Below are 6,345 nucleotides of genomic sequence, written 5' to 3' on the forward strand. Positions count from 1 at the left end.
TCATGGATAGGGCAATACATGGAGAGGCTCAGTAACCAGCCTAGGTTTACAATCAGTGACAGGGCTAGGCTCATGCTAGCTTTGTTGACTCTAAGACTCTGCCCCTCAAAGTCATATATTTTCACCTTGAAATTGTTTGATAAATATAAAGAAAAATGGTGAAAATAGGTTGAACTGATTTAAATACAAAGTATAAAGCAACAAACATCCTTTCGGTAGCTATTCTCGAGAACTCAATTTTATGCTCAGAAATGTTTCTTTTGTCCCCCAGACCAAATGAAGGGTCAAATCCTTCTTTAAAACAAAATCTCCTGTAGTCTTCGGGTTCTAATCCTAGTATTATCACTACCTAGCTGTTGCTAGGCCCCTGTTTCATCATCTCTAAAAAGAAATTTTGAGTTATATAGATCCTTCCCCTACTTGAAAATTCTTTTGCTCCTATTGGTCTAAAGACATTTCCAACAGTATACAAGTTCCTGTAAAAACTGCAAATAGAGCTACCATATGATTCAGCAATCCCACTACTGGGCAGTCATCCAAAGAAAGGGAAATCAATATATCGAAGAGACATCTGCATGCTCATGTTTATTGCAGCAGTAGCCTCAATAGCCAGGATATAGAATCAACCTAAGTGTCTAACAACTGATGGATGGATAAAGAAAATGAGGTATATATACACAAGGGAATACTAGTCAACCATAAAAAGAATGAAATCCTGCCATTCAAGACAATATGAATGGAACTGTAGGACATATTTCTCAGCGTCCTCCAGAGAAACAGAACCATCAAGATGTGTATGTAGAGAGAAAGATTTATTACAAGGAATTGGCTCACGTGATTATGGAGGCTAAATCACCAAATCTGCAGTTGGCGAGCTGGAGAAATAAGTGAAATAAACCAGGAACAGGAAGTTAAACACTGTATGTTCTCATTCATATATGGAAGCTTAAATGAAGCTGATGTCATAGATGTAAAAAGCAGTCATAGAGGTTATTAGAGGCCTGAAAGGGGAGGGGAAAGGAAGGGTTAGAGAGAGATTTATTAAAGGACGCAAAACTACAGCTAGATAAGAGGAACAAGTTCTAGTGTTGTATAGCACTGTAGGATGACCATAGTTAACAACAATGTGTATTTTCAACTAGCTACAAGAGAGGATATTGAATGTTTCCTGCGCAAAAATGATAAATGTTTGAGATGACGGATATCTAATTACATTGATCTGATCCCCTCACATTATTATATATATCAAAGCATCACAATGTACTCCATAAATACATACAATTATTATGTGTCAATAAGAAATCAAAATAAATAAAGGCATCTTCTTCTACAAGCTGTTGCTACCATTCAGAAGAGAAAATGTTGTAGGCCCAAAGAAGGGATTATGGTAGCATTTGACTGTGGTGGTGTATCAGTCAGCGTTCTCCAGGGAAACAGAACCATCGGGGTGTATACATATACACAGAGAGATTTATTATATGGAATTGGCTCATGTGATTATGGAGTTTAAATCCCAAAATCTACAGTTGGCAAGCTGGAGACCCAGGAGAGCTGATGGTATAGTCCCAGCCAAAAAGCCAGCAGGCTGGAGACCTATGAAGAACTGATTTTCAGTTCAAATCTAAAGGCAGGGTAAAAACCAATATCCCAGCTCAAAGGCAGTCAAGCTGGAGGAGTTCCCTCTTATTCAGCCTTTTTATTCTATTCAGGCCTTCAACTGACCGGATGAGGCTCATCCACATTAGGGGGGCCATCAGCTTTACTGAATCCATTGATTCAAGTGTGTGGGGTTTTTTGTTTTGGTTTGTTTTTGAGAGAGGGTCTCACTCTGTCATTCAGGCTAGAATGCAGTGGCACAATCTCACTGCACCGCAGCCTCGACCTCCTGGGCTCAAGCAATCCTCCTACCTCAGCCTCCCAAGTAGCTGGGACCACAGGCATGCATCACCATGCTTAGCTAACTTTTGTATTTTTTGTAGACAGGGTTTTGCCATGTTGCTCAGGCTGGTCTTGAACTCTTAGACTCAAGTGAGCTGCCTGCCTCAGCCTCCCAAAATGCTGGGATTATAGGCATGAGCCACCATGCCTGACGTGATTCAAATGTTCATCTCATCCAGAAGCAGCTTCACAAACACACCTAGAATAATGTTTGACTAAATGTCTGGGCACCTGATGGCCCAGTCATTGACATAATATTAACCACAGATGACAACAATAGCTACCATTTATTGAGGGTCTGCTATATGCCAGGCACTTCCCAGATGTATTTCTATTCTGCAAGGCAGGTATTACACATGTTTTTAAACTGAGAAATCAGTGTTAAAACTTTCAGCAACTTGTCCTGAGTCACTCAACTAGTAACTAGCAAGAAAATTTGGTTTTGAGTCTGATGCGAAGCATATGTTTTTCAGCAATGACAAGAACCAAAATAGAAGCATCTTGCATAAGGAGGCAATGTATTTGCAAATACATCCTTTCAACTAAAGCATAAAGTAGACTGTGTTCTACCTTCCTGGGAGGACTCTGGACTCTGGGCCAACACGTAGCTCAGATTAACATGCATCTCTTATGCTAGTTAAAACTATTACTGCTCTAGCAGAAAAATTATTTGATGAGTGTGGTAAAATGCAGAGTCCCAGATGCAGAGATTCTGACTCAATGTCCGTATTAGAGCCCAGGAAACCTACTCCAGGTGATTCTGGTTCAGATGAGAAATGCTACTCAGTCACACTGAATTGTGGTTTCTACAGGGGCCTGAACAAAGAGCGAGTCATATGGCTTCCTGATGCCTGTCTGGGATGTGCATCATTTACTTTCTTGAAGAAATGGGCTGCCAACTTGAAGATGGCACTTCCATACCTGGTGTTTATCCTCCAGTTCCAGGATGAGCTTGAGGCTCCCTGGATGGGGAACTGTGCACTGTAGGATGGGCCTTGCACTCTTACCTCAAGATTTCAGATGCATGAAAGGTATTTCATACAGTCCTAGGTATACCAACTGTGCCAGTCATGATGACCAATTTCACAGCCCCTTATGCTGCTTTTTCTGCAGAGTGGAATCAATGGAATGGGGTGGGCCTCGACTCACAGTCTGGCTAAGGACTAGTTGTGGTCTGACACAAAAGGTTCTATCTGGCAAGGGCAATGGTAATTGGTTAGAGAGTCAGACAGGCTCCACCCAGAATGTGGGGTGGCAGAGCTGAGGCCATTAACCAGTAGTAGTAAGAGATCAAAACTGCTAAGTAGACATATGTCATCAGAGAAACTATGGGGAACGGAAGGCAGGGAGTGACAGTAACCAAAGGAAACCTCTGAGTTTCTTTCTCTCTCTCTCTTCTTTTCTTTTCTTTTTTTTTTGAGACAGACTTTTGCTCTTGTTGCCCAGGCTGGGATTACAGGCATGCACCACCACGCCCGGCTAATTTTTTATTTTTAGTAGAGACGGGGTTTCTCCATGTTGGTCAGGCTGGTCTCGAACTCCCGACCTCAGGTGGTCTATCTGCCCGCCTCAGCCTCCTAAAGTGCTGGGATTACAGGTGTAAGCCACCGTGCCTGGCCTAAAATCCCCATTTCTTAAAAGTGTTTCAAGTCTGTTATTTGCAACCAAGAGCCTAACTTCACACATACAGATTATTGGTTTCATCAAATGTGAGGGTTTAAGGGATCTCCCTTGCGATTCCGTCAACTATTCAAGATTCCCCTTGTCGAGGTCGTTACCCTGTTTGAGGGGATGGAAGGGGCAGAATATTCCTTAGGTGTTGCAAGAGGAATCCAACCTTTCCTTGGTCACAACTCTGACGGGAAGCTGTGCCCTCAGTCAGGTTTCCCCAGTACTGGTGGCAGTGTCTGAGTGGGCACTCCTTAGATCCCCTGCAGAAATCATACTCGTGAGCTCCTACAGGACACTGATTTCCCTTCTCTCCCAATTCCCTAACCTGAGCAGAGTGCCTGGAGGGGATTAAGTATTCAATACATATAATTGGAAAAACAAGGCACTTTCACAGTCTCTTGTTGATTCTCAAAACTATTTTGGTAGTGTTTTGTTTTCATCATCAGCCTAATTTCACACTTGAAGAAATAAAGTTCAGTGATACTGACTTGTCAGAAATCAAAGAGCTCATCAGTGGTGGATCCAAAACTCTCCATAAGGTTATAATAGCCAATAACTCAAATTCCCTCACCCACAAAAATCTTTTCAATCATTTCCCCTTCATCCCAACCACTGATGTAATTCAGATCTTCACATTCCTTTTCTCTTTTATCCTCAACTTTTAAGTTCAGGGTACATGTGTAGGATGCGCAGGTTTGTTACACAGGCAAATGTGTGCCATGGTGGTTTGCTGCACAGATCATCCCATTATCTAGGTATTAAGCCCAGCATCCCTTATTATTCCTGATGCTCTCCCTCCCCCCAACCCCATCCCCACCCCCGAGGCCCCTGTGTGTTGTTCCCCCACCATGTGTCCATCTGTTCTCATTGTTCAGCACCCACTTATAAGTAAGAACATGCAGTGTTTGATTTTCTGTCCCTGGATTAGTTTGCTGAAGATAATGGCTTCCAGCTCCATCCATATCCCTGAAGATCACATTTCTAACCTTCCAACAGATCTTCGTGCCCAGGTTTTACCCCCAACCTATCTTCCACACCACCACCGAATTAAATTTCCAAAATCTAACTCTGATCACACCACTCTCCAACAGTCTACTGCATATGAGACAAAGGCCCTAACTCTCAAAGCCCTCCATAATCAGGCCTCAACTTGCTTTTCTAGTCTCATTTCTATCACCAGATTCCACCTTTATCAATTCTTTTCATCAAAACGCTGGGCTTTCCCCCGGTATTTAACATGCCATTTGTTTCTCTTCCATAATCCATTGTTAGCTTTTTACCAGCCAGCTCTATAACTAGCTCATACATACAAGGGAATGTATGACAAATTTATGGTTTAAAGAATAATAAAAGAACAATCATGCTCCCAGCTAAACATTACCAAAACCCCCTATAGTGTTAAGTCTCTGTGCCTCTGCAGATGCTAGAATGTCCTTCCAGGCCTTAGTCTACATAGTAAACTCATCCTTTGGAAGCTGATTCCATTGACTTCCTCTGGGAAGCCTCCATGGACACTCCTGAGGGATATAATGCTTCTATTATGCCTCTGCTATGGCGTTTATAACTATTATATTTGCTTACACATTTGTCTCCCTGGTAGGTTGAAGATGTCAAATATTTGATCTCTGAACCTCTGGTAACCAGTTTGAAGTTCTAGTGACACAGTAAGTGCTCAGTAAATCAGATGACCACACAACCCAGTTTGCCTGGGAGAGTCCTGGTTTATGTCTGTTGCCCTGGAGTAATTATTGTAAGTGCTTCTTTCACTCATAAAAGCATCCTAACTTAGATGACCAAATCACCCTATCAATAAATGTTGTTGAATTAACAAATGACTTAATGAATAGAGAAAGACGTTCACTGTCAGAATCTAGGCAGGAAAAGTCGATGTGTGGATTCTGCGGTCACTGTACCTCCTTCTCCAAAAGTGCTTGACTCTCCTGGAGACAGAGGAGATAAAGTGCACACACCAGATGCTCAATCACCTTTATTGCACAAGTAAGTTGAAAAATGTTAGCACGTTCCTACTTCAAGAAAACCTGGGTCGGGTATAGTGGCTCATGCTTGTAATCCCAGCACTTTGAGAGGCCAAGGCAGGAGTTCAAGACCAGCCTAGGCAACATAATGAGACCCCTATCTCTGCAAAAAAAATTTTAATTAAAAAAGAAAATTAGCCAGCCATGCTGGCCCCACTTTGGGAGGCTGAGGTTGGAGGATCACTTAAGCCCAGGACATTGAGGATGCAGTAAGCAATGTTTCACGCCACTGGACTCCAGCCTGTGTGGGAGAGCAAGACCCCATCTTTAAAAAGATAAATAAAAATTAAAATCTGGATGTAAAATGTTATAGTACAGATCACTGTGGCAGAGATTATTAAATATTACCTACATTTACTACTTGGTTAAACCTAGCTGGTAGTGAAATATAAAGAGCTGGCTTTACTAGTTACTGGAAATAAAAAATGCAGATTCAATACTCCTAAAATGTCAGTGAGGACACGATTTAAAAAAGATTAAACAGATGCACTGTTTTTAAAAAAACCTCTTCTCGGCCAGGGGTGGTGGCTCACACCTGTAATCCCAGCACTTTGGGAGGCCAAGGCAGGCGGATCACAAGGTCAGGAGATCAAGAACATCCTGGCTAACACAGTGAAACCCTGTCTCTACTAAAAATACAAAAAAAAAAAAAAAAAAAAAATTAGCCAGGCATGGTGGCGGGCGCCTATAGTCCCAGCTA

The sequence above is a fragment of the Chlorocebus sabaeus genome, chromosome 26 (assembly GCF_047675955.1).
Source record: "Chlorocebus sabaeus isolate Y175 chromosome 26, mChlSab1.0.hap1, whole genome shotgun sequence".
NCBI classification, from domain to species: Eukaryota; Metazoa; Chordata; class Mammalia; order Primates; family Cercopithecidae; genus Chlorocebus; species Chlorocebus sabaeus.